This window comes from Schistocerca piceifrons, chromosome 2, assembly GCF_021461385.2.
Source record: "Schistocerca piceifrons isolate TAMUIC-IGC-003096 chromosome 2, iqSchPice1.1, whole genome shotgun sequence".
Taxonomy (NCBI): Eukaryota; Metazoa; Arthropoda; class Insecta; order Orthoptera; family Acrididae; genus Schistocerca; species Schistocerca piceifrons.
Window position 1 is genome coordinate 42,333,151 of NC_060139.1, and position 17,366 is coordinate 42,350,516.

General features: G+C 52.0%; 49 non-coding genes across 49 annotated transcripts; 33 read left to right on the forward strand and 16 right to left on the reverse strand.

Moving 5' to 3' along the window:
* Positions 1-243: 243 nt before the first annotated feature.
* Trnav-cac lies at positions 244-316 on the forward strand. Its single transcript has one exon. It is a non-coding gene; the product is annotated as a tRNA-Val (tRNA).
* Positions 317-474: 158 nt separating this feature from the next.
* Trnad-auc lies at positions 475-547 on the forward strand. The gene has a single exon. It is a non-coding gene; the product is annotated as a tRNA-Asp (tRNA).
* A 194-nt stretch (positions 548-741) lies between these two features.
* On the reverse strand, positions 742-813 carry Trnap-agg. The gene has a single exon. It is a non-coding gene; the product is annotated as a tRNA-Pro (tRNA).
* Positions 814-1,215: 402 nt separating this feature from the next.
* Positions 1,216-1,288, forward strand: Trnav-cac. Its single transcript has one exon. It is a non-coding gene; the product is annotated as a tRNA-Val (tRNA).
* Positions 1,289-1,446: 158 nt separating this feature from the next.
* On the forward strand, positions 1,447-1,519 carry Trnad-auc. The gene has a single exon. It is a non-coding gene; the product is annotated as a tRNA-Asp (tRNA).
* A 194-nt stretch (positions 1,520-1,713) lies between these two features.
* On the reverse strand, positions 1,714-1,785 carry Trnap-agg. Its single transcript has one exon. It is a non-coding gene; the product is annotated as a tRNA-Pro (tRNA).
* A 402-nt stretch (positions 1,786-2,187) lies between these two features.
* On the forward strand, positions 2,188-2,260 carry Trnav-cac. Its single transcript has one exon. It is a non-coding gene; the product is annotated as a tRNA-Val (tRNA).
* A 158-nt stretch (positions 2,261-2,418) lies between these two features.
* Positions 2,419-2,491, forward strand: Trnad-auc. The gene has a single exon. It is a non-coding gene; the product is annotated as a tRNA-Asp (tRNA).
* A 194-nt stretch (positions 2,492-2,685) lies between these two features.
* On the reverse strand, positions 2,686-2,757 carry Trnap-agg. Its single transcript has one exon. It is a non-coding gene; the product is annotated as a tRNA-Pro (tRNA).
* Positions 2,758-3,159: 402 nt separating this feature from the next.
* Trnav-cac lies at positions 3,160-3,232 on the forward strand. Its single transcript has one exon. It is a non-coding gene; the product is annotated as a tRNA-Val (tRNA).
* A 158-nt stretch (positions 3,233-3,390) lies between these two features.
* Positions 3,391-3,463, forward strand: Trnad-auc. The gene has a single exon. It is a non-coding gene; the product is annotated as a tRNA-Asp (tRNA).
* A 194-nt stretch (positions 3,464-3,657) lies between these two features.
* Positions 3,658-3,729, reverse strand: Trnap-agg. The gene has a single exon. It is a non-coding gene; the product is annotated as a tRNA-Pro (tRNA).
* Positions 3,730-4,131: 402 nt separating this feature from the next.
* Positions 4,132-4,204, forward strand: Trnav-cac. The gene has a single exon. It is a non-coding gene; the product is annotated as a tRNA-Val (tRNA).
* A 425-nt stretch (positions 4,205-4,629) lies between these two features.
* On the reverse strand, positions 4,630-4,701 carry Trnap-agg. The gene has a single exon. It is a non-coding gene; the product is annotated as a tRNA-Pro (tRNA).
* A 402-nt stretch (positions 4,702-5,103) lies between these two features.
* Positions 5,104-5,176, forward strand: Trnav-cac. The gene has a single exon. It is a non-coding gene; the product is annotated as a tRNA-Val (tRNA).
* Positions 5,177-5,334: 158 nt separating this feature from the next.
* On the forward strand, positions 5,335-5,407 carry Trnad-auc. The gene has a single exon. It is a non-coding gene; the product is annotated as a tRNA-Asp (tRNA).
* Positions 5,408-5,601: 194 nt separating this feature from the next.
* On the reverse strand, positions 5,602-5,673 carry Trnap-agg. The gene has a single exon. It is a non-coding gene; the product is annotated as a tRNA-Pro (tRNA).
* Positions 5,674-6,075: 402 nt separating this feature from the next.
* Positions 6,076-6,148, forward strand: Trnav-cac. Its single transcript has one exon. It is a non-coding gene; the product is annotated as a tRNA-Val (tRNA).
* A 158-nt stretch (positions 6,149-6,306) lies between these two features.
* On the forward strand, positions 6,307-6,379 carry Trnad-auc. Its single transcript has one exon. It is a non-coding gene; the product is annotated as a tRNA-Asp (tRNA).
* A 194-nt stretch (positions 6,380-6,573) lies between these two features.
* Positions 6,574-6,645, reverse strand: Trnap-agg. Its single transcript has one exon. It is a non-coding gene; the product is annotated as a tRNA-Pro (tRNA).
* Positions 6,646-7,047: 402 nt separating this feature from the next.
* Positions 7,048-7,120, forward strand: Trnav-cac. The gene has a single exon. It is a non-coding gene; the product is annotated as a tRNA-Val (tRNA).
* A 158-nt stretch (positions 7,121-7,278) lies between these two features.
* Trnad-auc lies at positions 7,279-7,351 on the forward strand. The gene has a single exon. It is a non-coding gene; the product is annotated as a tRNA-Asp (tRNA).
* Positions 7,352-7,545: 194 nt separating this feature from the next.
* On the reverse strand, positions 7,546-7,617 carry Trnap-agg. The gene has a single exon. It is a non-coding gene; the product is annotated as a tRNA-Pro (tRNA).
* A 402-nt stretch (positions 7,618-8,019) lies between these two features.
* Trnav-cac lies at positions 8,020-8,092 on the forward strand. Its single transcript has one exon. It is a non-coding gene; the product is annotated as a tRNA-Val (tRNA).
* A 158-nt stretch (positions 8,093-8,250) lies between these two features.
* On the forward strand, positions 8,251-8,323 carry Trnad-auc. The gene has a single exon. It is a non-coding gene; the product is annotated as a tRNA-Asp (tRNA).
* A 194-nt stretch (positions 8,324-8,517) lies between these two features.
* Positions 8,518-8,589, reverse strand: Trnap-agg. The gene has a single exon. It is a non-coding gene; the product is annotated as a tRNA-Pro (tRNA).
* Positions 8,590-8,991: 402 nt separating this feature from the next.
* On the forward strand, positions 8,992-9,064 carry Trnav-cac. The gene has a single exon. It is a non-coding gene; the product is annotated as a tRNA-Val (tRNA).
* Positions 9,065-9,222: 158 nt separating this feature from the next.
* Trnad-auc lies at positions 9,223-9,295 on the forward strand. The gene has a single exon. It is a non-coding gene; the product is annotated as a tRNA-Asp (tRNA).
* A 194-nt stretch (positions 9,296-9,489) lies between these two features.
* Trnap-agg lies at positions 9,490-9,561 on the reverse strand. Its single transcript has one exon. It is a non-coding gene; the product is annotated as a tRNA-Pro (tRNA).
* A 402-nt stretch (positions 9,562-9,963) lies between these two features.
* Positions 9,964-10,036, forward strand: Trnav-cac. The gene has a single exon. It is a non-coding gene; the product is annotated as a tRNA-Val (tRNA).
* Positions 10,037-10,194: 158 nt separating this feature from the next.
* Trnad-auc lies at positions 10,195-10,267 on the forward strand. The gene has a single exon. It is a non-coding gene; the product is annotated as a tRNA-Asp (tRNA).
* A 194-nt stretch (positions 10,268-10,461) lies between these two features.
* On the reverse strand, positions 10,462-10,533 carry Trnap-agg. The gene has a single exon. It is a non-coding gene; the product is annotated as a tRNA-Pro (tRNA).
* A 402-nt stretch (positions 10,534-10,935) lies between these two features.
* On the forward strand, positions 10,936-11,008 carry Trnav-cac. Its single transcript has one exon. It is a non-coding gene; the product is annotated as a tRNA-Val (tRNA).
* Positions 11,009-11,166: 158 nt separating this feature from the next.
* Trnad-auc lies at positions 11,167-11,239 on the forward strand. Its single transcript has one exon. It is a non-coding gene; the product is annotated as a tRNA-Asp (tRNA).
* A 194-nt stretch (positions 11,240-11,433) lies between these two features.
* Positions 11,434-11,505, reverse strand: Trnap-agg. Its single transcript has one exon. It is a non-coding gene; the product is annotated as a tRNA-Pro (tRNA).
* Positions 11,506-11,907: 402 nt separating this feature from the next.
* Trnav-cac lies at positions 11,908-11,980 on the forward strand. The gene has a single exon. It is a non-coding gene; the product is annotated as a tRNA-Val (tRNA).
* A 158-nt stretch (positions 11,981-12,138) lies between these two features.
* On the forward strand, positions 12,139-12,211 carry Trnad-auc. The gene has a single exon. It is a non-coding gene; the product is annotated as a tRNA-Asp (tRNA).
* Positions 12,212-12,405: 194 nt separating this feature from the next.
* On the reverse strand, positions 12,406-12,477 carry Trnap-agg. The gene has a single exon. It is a non-coding gene; the product is annotated as a tRNA-Pro (tRNA).
* A 402-nt stretch (positions 12,478-12,879) lies between these two features.
* On the forward strand, positions 12,880-12,952 carry Trnav-cac. Its single transcript has one exon. It is a non-coding gene; the product is annotated as a tRNA-Val (tRNA).
* A 158-nt stretch (positions 12,953-13,110) lies between these two features.
* Trnad-auc lies at positions 13,111-13,183 on the forward strand. Its single transcript has one exon. It is a non-coding gene; the product is annotated as a tRNA-Asp (tRNA).
* A 194-nt stretch (positions 13,184-13,377) lies between these two features.
* Positions 13,378-13,449, reverse strand: Trnap-agg. The gene has a single exon. It is a non-coding gene; the product is annotated as a tRNA-Pro (tRNA).
* A 402-nt stretch (positions 13,450-13,851) lies between these two features.
* On the forward strand, positions 13,852-13,924 carry Trnav-cac. The gene has a single exon. It is a non-coding gene; the product is annotated as a tRNA-Val (tRNA).
* A 158-nt stretch (positions 13,925-14,082) lies between these two features.
* Trnad-auc lies at positions 14,083-14,155 on the forward strand. The gene has a single exon. It is a non-coding gene; the product is annotated as a tRNA-Asp (tRNA).
* Positions 14,156-14,349: 194 nt separating this feature from the next.
* Positions 14,350-14,421, reverse strand: Trnap-agg. The gene has a single exon. It is a non-coding gene; the product is annotated as a tRNA-Pro (tRNA).
* A 402-nt stretch (positions 14,422-14,823) lies between these two features.
* Trnav-cac lies at positions 14,824-14,896 on the forward strand. Its single transcript has one exon. It is a non-coding gene; the product is annotated as a tRNA-Val (tRNA).
* Positions 14,897-15,054: 158 nt separating this feature from the next.
* On the forward strand, positions 15,055-15,127 carry Trnad-auc. Its single transcript has one exon. It is a non-coding gene; the product is annotated as a tRNA-Asp (tRNA).
* Positions 15,128-15,321: 194 nt separating this feature from the next.
* Positions 15,322-15,393, reverse strand: Trnap-agg. Its single transcript has one exon. It is a non-coding gene; the product is annotated as a tRNA-Pro (tRNA).
* A 402-nt stretch (positions 15,394-15,795) lies between these two features.
* On the forward strand, positions 15,796-15,868 carry Trnav-cac. Its single transcript has one exon. It is a non-coding gene; the product is annotated as a tRNA-Val (tRNA).
* Positions 15,869-16,026: 158 nt separating this feature from the next.
* Positions 16,027-16,099, forward strand: Trnad-auc. The gene has a single exon. It is a non-coding gene; the product is annotated as a tRNA-Asp (tRNA).
* Positions 16,100-17,366: the final 1,267 nt, after the last annotated feature.

Here is a 17,366-nt window from a genome sequence, read left to right on the forward strand (position 1 = left end):
CACTGCCTGCTGCTGAGAAAGTGATTGCTTTTGCTGATATGACTTGCAATAACGACTGCGCGAAACGCCGCTATCTCGTTAGGGGTGCTACGGCAGACACCCTCTCGAGCACCCCGAAGACTTCTTGAGCCCTCGGCTGTGATGGGTTCCAGGCTGACAAATGAAATGTCGTGTGTGCATTCGCGGACGAGAGAAAGGCTGAGGCAAGTTGGAGTGAACAAGGATGGACTTCTCGGGTCCGTCGTTTCCGTAGTGTAGCGGTTATCACGTCTGCTTCACACGCAGAAGGTCCCTGGTTCGATCCCGGGCGGGAACAGTATTTTCCTGCCTGTGTCGTATTGTCCTCCAATGAGCCACGTCGTGTGTGGATCTGCTGCATGTCCCTTCGTTTTGCAAGTACCACATTTATTGAATTTTTTAGTTACGATGGCAACATCACTACAAGTTGTCTGTGAAGTAAGGTGCGCACAAGCAGTTTCCGTGGTGTAGAGGTTATCACGCCTGCCCATCACGCAGAAGTTCCCTGGTTCGATCCCGGGCGGAAACACTTTTTCATCACTTTAAGCAAGACTTACTAACATGCATCTGCTACCATCTGTACCCGAAACCTTCGTAATCGCCTTCACGCGTTGGACCACAGCGTCAGTTGCTCACACCAAATAAGAAATTCATTTGATATTGACGGCGAGCTTTTTGCGCTGACTCAGCCACTGACGTGCGATCAGTTTAAACAACACGCTAGGGCTCGTCCGGGATTTGAACCCGGGACCTCCTGCACCCTAAGCAGGAATCATACCCCTAGACCAACGAGCCCTGTGACACGGCGAATGCCAATTACTTCGGTCCCTCGATGTCGTCCAGGGTGCCCTGACAGTCTCGTGTAGGCTGGCGGGATGGGGGCGGCGCGAATTCCCGCGGTCAGCGGCCTTCCTGGGCTATTGGTACCTTCATGTAGAGCTGCCGCTGGGCTCGCACTGCCTGCTGCTGAGAAAGTGATTGCTTTTGCTGATATGACTTGCAATAACGACTGCGCGAAACGCCGCTATCTCGTTAGGGGTGCTACGGCAGACACCCTCTCGAGCACCCCGAAGACTTCTTGAGCCCTCGGCTGTGATGGGTTCCAGGCTGACAAATGAAATGTCGTGTGTGCATTCGCGGACGAGAGAAAGGCTGAGGCAAGTTGGAGTGAACAAGGATGGACTTCTCGGGTCCGTCGTTTCCGTAGTGTAGCGGTTATCACGTCTGCTTCACACGCAGAAGGTCCCCGGTTCGATCCCGGGCGGGAACAGTATTTTCCTGCCTGTGTCGTATTGTCCTCCAATGAGCCACGTCGTGTGTGGATCTGCTGCATGTCCCTTCGTTTTGCAAGTACCACATTTATTGAATTTTTTAGTTACGATGGCAACATCACTACAAGTTGTCTGTGAAGTAAGGTGCGCACAAGCAGTTTCCGTGGTGTAGAGGTTATCACGCCTGCCCATCACGCAGAAGTTCCCTGGTTCGATCCCGGGCGGAAACACTTTTTCATCACTTTAAGCAAGACTTACTAACATGCATCTGCTACCATCTGTACCCGAAACCTTCGTAATCGCCTTCACGCGTTGGACCACAGCGTCAATTGCTCACACCAAATAAGAAATTCATTTGATATTGACGGCGAGCTTTTTGCGCTGACTCAGCCACTGACGTGCGATCAGTTTGCACAACACGCTAGGGCTCGTCCGGGATTTGAACCCGGGACCTCCTGCACCCTAAGCAGGAATCATACCCCTAGACCAACGAGCCCTGTGACACGGCGAATGCCAATTACTTCGGTCCCTCGATGTCGTCCAGGGTGCCCTGACAGTCTCGTGTAGGCTGGCGGGATGGGGGCGGCGCGAATTCCCGCGGTCGGCGGCCTTCCTGGGCTATTGGTACCTTCATGTAGAGCTGCCGCTGGGCTCGCACTGCCTGCTGCTGAGAAAGTGATTGCTTTTGCTGATATGACTTGCAATAACGACTGCGCGAAACGCCGCTATCTCGTTAGGGGTGCTACGGCAGACACCCTCTCGAGCACCCCGAAGACTTCTTGAGCCCTCGGCTGTGATGGGTTCCAGGCTGACAAATGAAATGTCGTGTGTGCATTCGCGGACGAGAGAAAGGCTGAGGCAAGTTGGAGTGAACAAGGATGGACTTCTCGGGTCCGTCGTTTCCGTAGTGTAGCGGTTATCACGTCTGCTTCACACGCAGAAGGTCCCTGGTTCGATCCCGGGCGGGAACAGTATTTTCCTGCCTGTGTCGTATTGTCCTCCAATGAGCCACGTCGTGTGTGGATCTGCTGCATGTCCCTTCGTTTTGCAAGTACCACATTTATTGAATTTTTTAGTTACGATGGCAACATCACTACAAGTTGTCTGTGAAGTAAGGTGCGCACAAGCAGTTTCCGTGGTGTAGAGGTTATCACGTCTGCCCATCACGCAGAAGTTCCCTGGTTCGATCCCGGGCGGAAACACTTTTTCATCACTTTAAGCAAGACTTACTAACATGCATCTGCTACCATCTGTACCCGAAACCTTCGTAATCGCCTTCACGCGTTGGACCACAGCGTCAATTGCTCACACCAAATAAGAAATTCATTTGATATTGACGGCGAGCTTTTTGCGCTGACTCAGCCACTGACGTGCGATCAGTTTGCACAACACGCTAGGGCTCGTCCGGGATTTGAACCCGGGACCTCCTGCACCCTAAGCAGGAATCATACCCCTAGACCAACGAGCCCTGTGACACGGCGAATGCCAATTACTTCGGTCCCTCGATGTCGTCCAGGGTGCCCTGACAGTCTCGTGTAGGCTGGCGGGATGGGGGCGGCGCGAATTCCCGCGGTCGGCGGCCTTCCTGGGCTATTGGTACCTTCATGTAGAGCTGCCGCTGGGCTCGCACTGCCTGCTGCTGAGAAAGTGATTGCTTTTGCTGATATGACTTGCAATAACGACTGCGCGAAACGCCGCTATCTCGTTAGGGGTGCTACGGCAGACACCCTCTCGAGCACCCCGAAGACTTCTTGAGCCCTCGGCTGTGATGGGTTCCAGGCTGACAAATGAAATGTCGTGTGTGCATTCGCGGACGAGAGAAAGGCTGAGGCAAGTTGGAGTGAACAAGGATGGACTTCTCGGGTCCGTCGTTTCCGTAGTGTAGCGGTTATCACGTCTGCTTCACACGCAGAAGGTCCCTGGTTCGATCCCGGGCGGGAACAGTATTTTCCTGCCTGTGTCGTATTGTCCTCCAATGAGCCACGTCGTGTGTGGATCTGCTGCATGTCCCTTCGTTTTGCAAGTACCACATTTATTGAATTTTTTAGTTACGATGGCAACATCACTACAAGTTGTCTGTGAAGTAAGGTGCGCACAAGCAGTTTCCGTGGTGTAGAGGTTATCACGTCTGCCCATCACGCAGAAGTTCCCTGGTTCGATCCCGGGCGGAAACACTTTTTCATCACTTTAAGCAAGACTTACTAACATGCATCTGCTACCATCTGTACCCGAAACCTTCGTAATCGCCTTCACGCGTTGGACCACAGCGTCAATTGCTCACACCAAATAAGAAATTCATTTGATATTGACGGCGAGCTTTTTGCGCTGACTCAGCCACTGACGTGCGATCAGTTTGCACAACACGCTAGGGCTCGTCCGGGATTTGAACCCGGGACCTCCTGCACCCTAAGCAGGAATCATACCCCTAGACAAACGAGCCCTGTGACACGGCGAATGCCAATTACTTCGGTCCCTCGATGTCGTCCAGGGTGCCCTGACAGTCTCGTGCAGGCTGGCGGGATGGGGGCGGCGCGAATTCCCGCGGTCGGCGGCCTTCCTGGGCTATTGGTACCTTCATGTAGAGCTGCCGCTGGGCTCGCACTGCCTGCTGCTGAGAAAGTGATTGGTTTTGCTGATATGACTTGCAATAACGACTGCGCGAAACGCCGCTATCTCGTTAGGGGTGCTACGGCAGACACCCTCTCAAGCACCCCGAAGACTTCTTGAGCCCTCGGCTGTGATGGGTTCCAGGCTGACAAATGAAATGTCGTGTGTGCATTCGCGGACGAGAGAAAGGCTGAGGCAAGTTGGAGTGAACAAGGATGGACTTCTCGGGTCCGTCGTTTCCGTAGTGTAGCGGTTATCACGTCTGCTTCACACGCAGAAGGTCCCTGGTTCGATCCCGGGCGGGAACAGTATTTTCCTGCCTGTGTCGTATTGTCCTCCAATGAGCCACGTCGTGTGTGGATCTGCTGCATGTCCCTTCGTTTTGCAAGTACCACATTTATTGAATTTTTTAGTTACGATGGCAACATCACTACAAGTTGTCTGTGAAGTAAGGTGCGCACAAGCAGTTTCCGTGGTGTAGAGGTTATCACGCCTGCCCATCACGCAGAAGTTCCCTGTTTCGATCCCGGGCGGAAACACTTTTTCATCACTTTAAGCAAGACTTACTAACATGCATCTGCTACCATCTGTACCCGAAACCTTCGTAATCGCCTTCACGCGTTGGACCACAGCGTCAGTTGCTCACACCAAATAAGAAATTCATTTGATATTGACGGCGAGCTTTTTGCGCTGACTCAGCCACTGACGTGCGATCAGTTTAAACAACACGCTAGGGCTCGTCCGGGATTTGAACCCGGGACCTCCTGCACCCTAAGCAGGAATCATACCCCTAGACCAACGAGCCCTGTGACACGGCGAATGCCAATTACTTCGGTCCCTCGATGTCGTCCAGGGTGCCCTGACAGTCTCGTGTAGGCTGGCGGGATGGGGGCGGCGCGAATTCCCGCGGTCAGCGGCCTTCCTGGGCTATTGGTACCTTCATGTAGAGCTGCCGCTGGGCTCGCACTGCCTGCTGCTGAGAAAGTGATTGCTTTTGCTGATATGACTTGCAATAACGACTGCGCGAAACGCCGCTATCTCGTTAGGGGTGCTACGGCAGACACCCTCTCGAGCACCCCGAAGACTTCTTGAGCCCTCGGCTGTGATGGGTTCCAGGCTGACAAATGAAATGTCGTGTGTGCATTCGCGGACGAGAGAAAGGCTGAGGCAAGTTGGAGTGAACAAGGATGGACTTCTCGGGTCCGTCGTTTCCGTAGTGTAGCGGTTATCACGTCTGCTTCACACGCAGAAGGTCCCCGGTTCGATCCCGGGCGGGAACAGTATTTTCCTGCCTGTGTCGTATTGTCCTCCAATGAGCCACGTCGTGTGTGGATCTGCTGCATGTCCCTTCGTTTTGCAAGTACCACATTTATTGAATTTTTTAGTTACGATGGCAACATCACTACAAGTTGTCTGTGAAGTAAGGTGCGCACAAGCAGTTTCCGTGGTGTAGAGGTTATCACGCCTGCCCATCACGCAGAAGTTCCCTGGTTCGATCCCGGGCGGAAACACTTTTTCATCACTTTAAGCAAGACTTACTAACATGCATCTGCTACCAACTGTACCCGAAACCTTCGTAATCGCCTTCACGCGTTGGACCACAGCGTCAATTGCTCACACCAAATAAGAAATTCATTTGATATTGACGGCGAGCTTTTTGCGCTGACTCAGCCACTGACGTGCGATCAGTTTGCACAACACGCTAGGGCTCGTCCGGGATTTGAACCCGGGACCTCCTGCACCCTAAGCAGGAATCATACCCCTAGACCAACGAGCCCTGTGACACGGCGAATGCCAATTACTTCGGTCCCTCGATGTCGTCCAGGGTGCCCTGACAGTCTCGTGTAGGCTGGCGGGATGGGGGCGGCGCGAATTCCCGCGGTCGGCGGCCTTCCTGGGCTATTGGTACCTTCATGTAGAGCTGCCGCTGGGCTCGCACTGCCTGCTGCTGAGAAAGTGATTGCTTTTGCTGATATGACTTGCAATAACGACTGCGCGAAACGCCGCTATCTCGTTAGGGGTGCTACGGCAGACACCCTCTCGAGCACCCCGAAGACTTCTTGAGCCCTCGGCTGTGATGGGTTCCAGGCTGACAAATGAAATGTCGTGTGTGCATTCGCGGACGAGAGAAAGGCTGAGGCAAGTTGGAGTGAACAAGGATGGACTTCTCGGGTCCGTCGTTTCCGTAGTGTAGCGGTTATCACGTCTGCTTCACACGCAGAAGGTCCCTGGTTCGATCCCGGGCGGGAACAGTATTTTCCTGCCTGTGTCGTATTGTCCTCCAATGAGCCACGTCGTGTGTGGATCTGCTGCATGTCCCTTCGTTTTGCAAGTACCACATTTATTGAATTTTTTAGTTACGATGGCAACATCACTACAAGTTGTCTGTGAAGTAAGGTGCGCACAAGCAGTTTCCGTGGTGTAGAGGTTATCACGTCTGCCCATCACGCAGAAGTTCCCTGGTTCGATCCCGGGCGGAAACACTTTTTCATCACTTTAAGCAAGACTTACTAACATGCATCTGCTACCATCTGTACCCGAAACCTTCGTAATCGCCTTCACGCGTTGGACCACAGCGTCAATTGCTCACACCAAATAAGAAATTCATTTGATATTGACGGCGAGCTTTTTGCGCTGACTCAGCCACTGACGTGCGATCAGTTTGCACAACACGCTAGGGCTCGTCCGGGATTTGAACCCGGGACCTCCTGCACCCTAAGCAGGAATCATACCCCTAGACCAACGAGCCCTGTGACACGGCGAATGCCAATTACTTCGGTCCCTCGATGTCGTCCAGGGTGCCCTGACAGTCTCGTGTAGGCTGGCGGGATGGGGGCGGCGCGAATTCCCGCGGTCGGCGGCCTTCCTGGGCTATTGGTACCTTCATGTAGAGCTGCCGCTGGGCTCGCACTGCCTGCTGCTGAGAAAGTGATTGCTTTTGCTGATATGACTTGCAATAACGACTGCGCGAAACGCCGCTATCTCGTTAGGGGTGCTACGGCAGACACCCTCTCGAGCACCCCGAAGACTTCTTGAGCCCTCGGCTGTGATGGGTTCCAAGCTGACAAACGAAATGTCGTGTGTGCATTCGCGGACGAGAGAAAGGCTGAGGCAACTTGGAGTGAACAAGGATGGACTTCTCGGGTCCGTCGTTTCCGGAGTGTAGCGGTTATCACGTCTGCTTCACACGCAGAAGGTCCCCGGTTCGATCCCGGGCGGGAACAGTATTTTCCTGCCTGTTTCGTATTGTCCTCCAATGAGCCACGTCGTGTGTGGATCTGCTGCATGTCCCTTCGTTTTGCAAGTACCACATTTATTGAATTTTTTAGTTACGATGGCAACATCACTACAAGTTGTCTGTGAAGTAAGGTGCGCACAAGAAGTTTCCGTGGTGTAGAGGTTATCACGTCTGCCCATCACGCAGAAGTTCCCTGGTTCGATCCCGGGCGGAAACACTTTTTCATCACTTTAAGCAAGACTTACTAACATGCATCTGCTACCATCTGTACCCGAAACCTTCGTAATCGCCTTCACGCGTTGGACCACAGCGTCAATTGCTCACACCAAATAAGAAATTCATTTGATATTGACGGCGAGCTTTTTGCGCTGACTCAGCCACTGACGTGCGATCAGTTTAAACAACACGCTAGGGCTCTTCCGGGATTTGAACCCGGGACCTCCTGCACCCTAAGCAGGAATCATACCCCTAGACCAACGAGCCCTGTGACACGGCGAATGCCAATTACTTCGGTCCCTCGATGTCGTCCAGGATGCCCTGACAGTCTCGTGTAGGCTGGCGGGATGGGCGCCTCGCCAATTCGCGCGGTCGGCGGCCTTCCTGGGCTATTGGTACCTTCATGTAGAGCTGCCGCTGGGCTCGCACTGCCTGCTGCTGAGAAAGTGATTGCTTTTGCTGATATGACTTGCAATAACGACTGCGCGAAACGCCGCTATCTCGTTAGGGGTGCTACGGCAGACACCCTCTCGAGCACCCCGAAGACTTCTTGAGCCCTCGGCTGTGATGGGTTCCAGGCTGACAAATGAAATGTCGTGTGTGCATTCGCGGACGAGAGAAAGGCTGAGGCAAGTTGGAGTGAACAAGGATGGACTTCTCGGGTCCGTCGTTTCCGTAGTGTAGCGGTTATCACGTCTGCTTCACACGCAGAAGGTCCCTGGTTCGATCTCGGGCGGGAACAGTATTTTCCTGCCTGTGTCGTATTGTCCTCCAATGAGCCACGTCGTGTGTGGATCTGCTGCATGTCCCTTCGTTTTGCAAGTACCACATTTATTGAATTTTTTAGTTACGATGGCAACATCACTACAAGTTGTCTGTGAAGTAAGGTGCGCACAAGCAGTTTCCGTGGTGTAGAGGGTATCACGCCTGCCCATCACGCAGAAGTTCCCTGGTTCGATCCCGGGCGGAAACACTTTTTCATCACTTTAAGCAAGACTTACTAACATGCATCTGCTAGCATCTGTACCCGAAACCTTCGTAATCGCCTTCACGCGTTGGGCCACAGCGTCAATTGCTCACACCAAATAAGAAATTCATTTGATATTGACGGCGAGCTTTTTGCGCTGACTCAGCCACTGACGTGCGATCAGTTTGCACAACACGCTAGGGCTCGTCCGGGATTTGAACCCGGGACCTCCTGCACCCTAAGCAGGAATCATACCCCTAGACCAACGAGCCCTGTGACACGGCGAATGCCAATTACTTCGGTCCCTCGATGTCGTCCAGGGTGCCCTGACAGTCTCGTGTAGGCTGGCGGGATGGGGGCGGCGCGAATTCCCGCGGTCGGCGGCCTTCCTGGGCTATTGGTACCTTCATGTAGAGCTGCCGCTGGGCTCGCACTGCCTGCTGCTGAGAAAGTGATTGGTTTTGCTGATATGACTTGCAATAACGACTGCGCGAAACGCCGCTATCTCGTTAGGGGTGCTACGGCAGACACCCTCTCGAGCACCCCGAAGACTTCTTGAGCCCTCGGCTGTGATGGGTTCCAGGCTGACAAATGAAATGTCGTGTGTGCATTCGCGGACGAGAGAAAGGCTGAGGCAAGTTGGAGTGAACAAGGATGGACTTCTCGGGTCCGTCGTTTCCGTAGTGTAGCGGTTATCACGTCTGCTTCACACGCAGAAGGTCCTCGGTTCGATCCCAGGCGGGAACAGTATTTTCCTGCCTGTGTCGTATTGTCCTCCAATGAGCCACGTCGTGTGTGGATCTGCTGCATGTCCCTTCGTTTTGCAAGTACCACATTTATTGAATTTTTTAGTTACGATGGCAACATCACTACAAGTTGTCTGTGAAGTAAGGTGCGCACAAGCAGTTTCCGTGGTGTAGAGGTTATCACGCCTGCCCATCACGCAGAAGTTCCCTGGTTCGATCCCGGGCGGAAACACTTTTTCATCACTTTAAGCAAGACTTACTAACATGCATCTGCTACCATCTGTACCCGAAACCTTCGTAATCGCCTTCACGCGTTGGCCCACAGCGTCAATTGCTCACACCAAATAAGAAATTCATTTGATATTGACGGCGAGCTTTTTGCGCTGACTCAGCCACTGACGTGCGATCAGTTTGCACAACACGCTAGGGCTCGTCCGGGATTTGAACCCGGGACCTCCTGCACCCTAAGCAGGAATCATACCCCTAGACCAACGAGCCCTGTGACACGGCGAATGCCAATTACTTCGGTCCCTCGATGTCGTCCAGGGTGCCCTGACAGTCTCGTGTAGGCTGGCGGGATGGGGGCGGCGCGAATTCCCGCGGTCGGCGGCCTTCCTGGGCTATTGGTACCTTCATGTAGAGCTGCCGCTGGGCTCGCACTGCCTGCTGCTGAGAAAGTGATTGCTTTTGCTGATATGACTTGCAATAACGACTGCGCGAAACGCCGCTATCTCGTTAGGGGTGCTACGGCAGACACCCTCTCGAGCACCCCGAAGACTTCTTGAGCCCTCGGCTGTGATGGGTTCCAAGCTGACAAACGAAATGTCGTGTGTGCATTCGCGGACGAGAGAAAGGCTGAGGCAAGTTGGAGTGAACAAGGATGGACTTCTCGGGTCCGTCGTTTCCGTACAGTAGCGGTTATCACGTCTGCTTCACACGCAGAAGGTCCCCGGTTCGATCCCGGGCGGGAACAGTATTTTCCTGCCTGTGTCGTATTGTCCTCCAATGAGCCACGTCGTGTGTGGATCTGCTGCATGTCCCTTCGTTTTGCAAGTACCACATTTATTGAATTTTTTAGTTACGATGGCAACATCACTACAAGTTGTCTGTGAAGTAAGGTGCGCACAAGCAGTTTCCGTGGTGTAGAGGTTATCACGTCTGCCCATCACGCAGAAGTTCCCTGGTTCGATCCCGGGCGGAAACACTTTTTCATCACTTTAAGCAAGACTTACTAACATGCATCTGCTACCATCTGTACCCGAAACCTTCGTAATCGCCTTCACGCGTTGGACCACAGCGTCAATTGCTCACACCAAATAAGAAATTCATTTGATATTGACGGCGAGCTTTTTGCGCTGACTCAGCCACTGACGTGCGATCAGTTTGCACAACACGCTAGGGCTCGTCCGGGATTTGAACCCGGGACCTCCTGCACCCTAAGCAGGAATCATACCCCTAGACAAACGAGCCCTGTGACACGGCGAATGCCAATTACTTCGGTCCCTCGATGTCGTCCAGGGTGCCCTGACAGTCTCGTGCAGGCTGGCGGGATGGGGGCGGCGCGAATTCCCGCGGTCGGCGGCCTTCCTGGGCTATTGGTACCTTCATGTAGAGCTGCCGCTGGGCTCGCACTGCCTGCTGCTGAGAAAGTGATTGGTTTTACTGATATGACTTGCAATAACGACTGCGCGAAACGCCGCTATCTCGTTAGGGGTGCTACGGCAGACACCCTCTCGAGCACCCCGAAGACTTCTTGAGCCCTCGGCTGTGATGGGTTCCAGGCTGACAAATGAAATGTCGTGTGTGCATTCGCGGACGAGAGAAAGGCTGAGGCAAGTTGGGGTGAACAAGGATGGACTTCTCGGGTCCGTCGTTTCCGTAGTGTAGCGGTTATCACGTCTGCTTCACACGCAGAAGGTCCCCGGTTCGATCCCAGGCGGGAACAGTATTTTCCTGCCTGTGTCGTATTGTCCTCCAATGAGCCACGTCGTGTGTGGATCTGCTGCATGTCCCTTCGTTTTGCAAGTACCACATTTATTGAATTTTTTAGTTACGATGGCAACATCACTACAAGTTGTCTGTGAAGTAAGGTGCGCACAAGCAGTTTCCGTGGTGTAGAGGTTATCACGCCTGCCCATCACGCAGAAGTTCCCTGGTTCGATCCCGGGCGGAAACACTTTTTCATCACTTTAAGCAAGACTTACTAACATGCATCTGCTACCATCTGTACCCGAAACCTTCGTAATCGCCTTCACGCGTTGGCCCACAGCGTCAATTGCTCACACCAAATAAGAAATTCATTTGATATTGACGGCGAGCTTTTTGCGCTGACTCAGCCACTGACGTGCGATCAGTTTGCACAACACGCTAGGGCTCGTCCGGGATTTGAACCCGGGACCTCCTGCACCCTAAGCAGGAATCATACCCCTAGACCAACGAGCCCTGTGACACGGCGAATGCCAATTACTTCGGTCCCTCGATGTCGTCCAGGGTGCCCTGACAGTCTCGTGTAGGCTGGCGGGATGGGGGCGGCGCGAATTCCCGCGGTCGGCGGCCTTCCTGGGCTATTGGTACCTTCATGTAGAGCTGCCGCTGGGCTCGCACTGCCTGCTGCTGAGAAAGTGATTGCTTTTGCTGATATGACTTGCAATAACGACTGCGCGAAACGCCGCTATCTCGTTAGGGGTGCTACGGCAGACACCCTCTCGAGCACCCCGAAGACTTCTTGAGCCCTCGGCTGTGATGGGTTCCAAGCTGACAAACGAAATGTCGTGTGTGCATTCGCGGACGAGAGAAAGGCTGAGGCAAGTTGGAGTGAACAAGGATGGACTTCTCGGGTCCGTCGTTTCCGTACAGTAGCGGTTATCACGTCTGCTTCACACGCAGAAGGTCCCCGGTTCGATCCCGGGCGGGAACAGTATTTTCCTGCCTGTGTCGTATTGTCCTCCAATGAGCCACGTCGTGTGTGGATCTGCTGCATGTCCCTTCGTTTTGCAAGTACCACATTTATTGAATTTTTTAGTTACGATGGCAACATCACTACAAGTTGTCTGTGAAGTAAGGTGCGCACAAGCAGTTTCCGTGGTGTAGAGGTTATCACGTCTGCCCATCACGCAGAAGTTCCCTGGTTCGATCCCGGGCGGAAACACTTTTTCATCACTTTAAGCAAGACTTACTAACATGCATCTGCTACCATCTGTACCCGAAACCTTCGTAATCGCCTTCACGCGTTGGACCACAGCGTCAATTGCTCACACCAAATAAGAAATTCATTTGATATTGACGGCGAGCTTTTTGCGCTGACTCAGCCACTGACGTGCGATCAGTTTGCACAACACGCTAGGGCTCGTCCGGGATTTGAACCCGGGACCTCCTGCACCCTAAGCAGGAATCATACCCCTAGACAAACGAGCCCTGTGACACGGCGAATGCCAATTACTTCGGTCCCTCGATGTCGTCCAGGGTGCCCTGACAGTCTCGTGCAGGCTGGCGGGATGGGGGCGGCGCGAATTCCCGCGGTCGGCGGCCTTCCTGGGCTATTGGTACCTTCATGTAGAGCTGCCGCTGGGCTCGCACTGCCTGCTGCTGAGAAAGTGATTGCTTTTGCTGATATGACTTGCAATAACGACTGCGCGAAACGCCGCTATCTCGTTAGGGGTGCTACGGCAGACACCCTCTCGAGCACCCCGAAGACTTCTTGAGCCCTCGGCTGTGATGGGTTCCAGGCTGACAAATGAAATGTCGTGTGTGCATTCGCGGACGAGAGAAAGGCTGAGGCAAGTTGGAGTGAACAAGGATGGACTTCTCGGGTCCGTCGTTTCCGTAGTGTAGCGGTTATCACGTCTGCTTCACACGCAGAAGGTCCCCGGTTCGATCCCGGGCGGGAACAGTATTTTCCTGCCTGTGTCGTATTGTCCTCCAATGAGCCACGTCGTGTGTGGATCTGCTGCATGTCCCTTCGTTTTGCAAGTACCACATTTATTGAATTTTTTAGTTACGATGGCAACATCACTACAAGTTGTCTGTGAAGTAAGGTGCGCACAAGCAGTTTCCGTGGTGTAGAGGTTATCACGCCTGCCCATCACGCAGAAGTTCCCTGGTTCGATCCCGGGCGGAAACACTTTTTCATCACTTTAAGCAAGACTTACTAACATGCATCTGCTACCATCTGTACCCGAAACCTTCGTAATCGCCTTCACGCGTTGGACCACAGCGTCAATTGCTCACACCAAATAAGAAATTCATTTGATATTGACGGCGAGCTTTTTGCGCTGACTCAGCCACTGACGTGCGATCAGTTTAAACAACACGCTAGGGCTCGTCCGGGATTTGAACCCGGGACCTCCTGCACCCTAAGCAGGAATCATACCCCTAGACCAACGAGCCCTGTGACACGGCGAATGCCAATTACTTCGGTCCCTCGATGTCGTCCAGGGTGCCCTGACAGTCTCGTGTAGGCTGGCGGGATGGGGGCGGCGCGAATTCCTGCGGTCGGCGGCCTTCCTGGGCTATTGGTACCTTCATGTAGAGCTGCCGCTGGGCTCGCACTGCCTGCTGCTGAGAAAGTGATTGCTTTTGCTGATATGACTTGCAATAACGACTGCGCGAAACGCCGCTATCTCGTTAGGGGTGCTACGGCAGACACCCTCTCGAGCACCCCGAAGACTTCTTGAGCCCTCGGCTGTGATGGGTTCCAGGCTGACAAATGAAATGTCGTGTGTGCATTCGCGGACGAGAGAAAGGCTGAGGCAAGTTGGAGTGAACAAGGATGGACTTCTCGGGTCCGTCGTTTCCGTAGTGTAGCGGTTATCACGTCTGCTTCACACGCAGAAGGTCCCCGGTTCGATCCCAGGCGGGAACAGTATTTTCCTGCCTGTGTCGCATTGTCCTCCAATGAGCCACGTCGTGTGTGGATCTGCTGCATGTCCCTTCGTTTTGCAAGTACCACATTTATTGAATTTTTTAGTTACGATGGCAACATCACTACAAGTTGTCTGTGAAGTAAGGTGCGCACAAGCAGTTTCCGTGGTGTAGAGGTTATCACGCCTGCCCATCACGCAGAAGTTCCCTGGTTCGATCCCGGGCGGAAACACTTTTTCATCACTTTAAGCAAGACTTACTAACATGCATCTGCTACCATCTGTACCCGAAACCTTCGTAATCGCCTTCACGCGTTGGACCACAGCGTCAATTGCTCACACCAAATAAGAAATTCATTTGATATTGACGGCGAGCTTTTTGCGCTGACTCAGCCACTGACGTGCGATCAGTTTGCACAACACGCTAGGGCTCGTCCGGGATTTGAACCCGGGACCTCCTGCACCCTAAGCAGGAATCATACCCCTAGACCAACGAGCCCTGTGACACGGCGAATGCCAATTACTTCGGTCCCTCGATGTCGTCCAGGGTGCCCTGACAGTCTCGTGTAGGCTGGCGGGATTGGGGCGGCGCGAATTGCCGCGGTCGGCGGCCTTCCTGGGCTATTGGTACCTTCATGTAGAGCTGCCGCTGGGCTCGCACTGCCTGCTGCTGAGAAAGTGATTGCTTTTGCTGATATGACTTGCAATAACGACTGCGCGAAACGCCGCTATCTCGTTAGGGGTGCTACGGCAGACACCCTCTCGAGCACCCCGAAGACTTCTTGAGCCCTCGGCTGTGATGGGTTCCAGGCTGACAAATGAAATGTCGTGTGTGCATTCGCGGACGAGAGAAAGGCTGAGGCAAGTTGGAGTGAACAAGGATGGACTTCTCGGGTCCGTCGTTTCCGTAGTGTAGCGGTTATCACGTCTGCTTCACACGCAGAAGGTCCCCGGTTCGATCCCGGGCGGGAACAGTATTTTCCTGCCTGTGTCGTATTGTCCTCCAATGAGCCACGTCGTGTGTGGATCTGCTGCATGTCCCTTCGTTTTGCAAGTACCACATTTATTGAATTTTTTAGTTACGATGGCAACATCACTACAAGTTGTCTGTGAAGTAAGGTGCGCACAAGCAGTTTCCGTGGTGTAGAGGTTATCACGTCTGCCCATCACGCAGAAGTTCCCTGGTTCGATCCCGGGCGGAAACACTTTTTCATCACTTTAAGCAAGACTTACTAACATGCATCTGCTACCATCTGTACCCGAAACCTTCGTAATCGCCTTCACGCGTTGGACCACAGCGTCAATTGCTCACACCAAATAAGAAATTCATTTGATATTGACGGCGAGCTTTTTGCGCTGACTCAGCCACTGACGTGCGATCAGTTTGCACAACACGCTAGGGCTCGTCCGGGATTTGAACCCGGGACCTCCTGCACCCTAAACAGGAATCATACCCCTAGACCAACGAGCCCTGTGACACGGCGAATGCCAATTACTTCGGTCCCTCGATGTCGTCCAGGGTGCCCTGACAGTCTCGTGTAGGCTGGCGGGATGGGGGCGGCGCGAATTCCCGCGGTCGGCGGCCTTCCTGGGCTATTGGTACCTTCATGTAGAGCTGCCGCTGGGCTCGCACTGCCTGCTGCTGAGAAAGTGATTGCTTTTGCTGATATGACTTGCAATAACGACTGCGCGAAACGCCGCTATCTCGTTAGGGGTGCTACGGCAGACACCCTCTCGAGCACCCCGAAGACTTCTTGAGCCCTCGGCTGTGATGGGTTCCAGGCTGACAAATGAAATGTCGTGTGTGCATTCGCGGACGAGAGAAAGGCTGAGGCAAGTTGGAGTGAACAAGGATGGACTTCTCGGGTCCGTCGTTTCCGTAGTGTAGCGGTTATCACGTCTGCTTCACACGCAGAAGGTCCCCGGTTCGTTCCCGGGCGGGAACAGTATTTTCCTGCCTGTGTCGTATTGTCCTCCAATGAGCCACGTCGTGTGTATATCTGCTGCATGTCCCTTCGTTTTGCAAGTACCAGATTTATTGAATTTTTTAGTTACGATGGCAACATCACTACAAGTTGTCTGTGAAGTAAGGTGCGCACAAGCAGTTTCCGTGGTGTATAGGTTATCACGTCTGCCCATCACGCAGAAGTTCCCTGGTTCGATCCCGGGCGGAAACACTTTTTCATCACTTTAAGCAAGACTTACTAACATGCATCTGCTACCATCTGTACCCGAAACCTTCGTAATCGCCTTCACGCGTTGGACCACAGCGTCAATTGCTCACACCAAATAAGAAATTCATTTGATATTGACGGCGAGCTTTTTGCGCTGACTCAGCCACTGACGTGTGATCAGTTTGCACAACACGCTAGGGCTCGTCCGGGATTTGAACCCGGGACCTCCTGTACCCTAAGCAGGAATCATACGTCTTTTTTTTTTTTTTTTTTTTATAAAACCTTTATTAAAAAAAACAATGTTACACATTGCAAATACATACTAGTTATACATACATGAAGTTATTTAAACAAAGCGGTTTGATCATTTCAATTGCGCTGACCTTAAGGAAAGACAACAGAAGATTGCGTTACTGACTAAATCACTAGAAAGAATTAAATTAAACATAAATACTTGAGAATGGCGGAAAGGAGATATATAATAAAGTTGACTAGCCTTCCAACTACACTTTCTGGACATAAATTGAATCTAAGTATTTGAAGTGATCAGATCTATATAATCAGTCTTTCACTGCAAAAATGAACAGGGCAATGTGCCAGCCATTGAATATTACATTTATCGGATAGTATCTTATGGTTTTAACCAATCGATAAGGAGATTTCTATAAAAACTGTCTATTTCCAAATTTCTAGTATAAGCCAATAATGCACCTTTCATGATTTGTGTTTGGCACTATTAGACACACAATCTCAATGTCACATAAGTTCTGTACATTAGATTATAAATTTCAAAAAACTACTCTCTGAAGTAGAGAAAGCACACATCATAAATATACTGTAAAATCTTAAATAGTATCCTTAAGGTAACTACAATACATCACTGTCAACACAGTCTTCTTTTTTATATTAACCAATGCCCATTCTTTCAAATACAATTTTTATCATATTACCGAACTTTTTCTTGTGATTCGAATAGCTTCTAATTTTGTGGAACTCACACAGCATGTGTACCTTGAACTCTATGATGCTATCGGATCCTAATTTGTTAAGGACGTAGTTAACAAAATTTCCCAGCAACCAGTACACAGCGTTATTTTTTGTTTCTGGGAAATAGCGTGCTTCAGGCCTGTGTATCAATGACAGCGATATATAGTCAGGGGATGTTCTTGTAATCAGAGCTATTTGCTCCCGGATCCAACTATTCATGTGACCACTGCAAGTATATCGATGAATTACTGTGTCAACTAGATGACATTGTTGACATAAATTT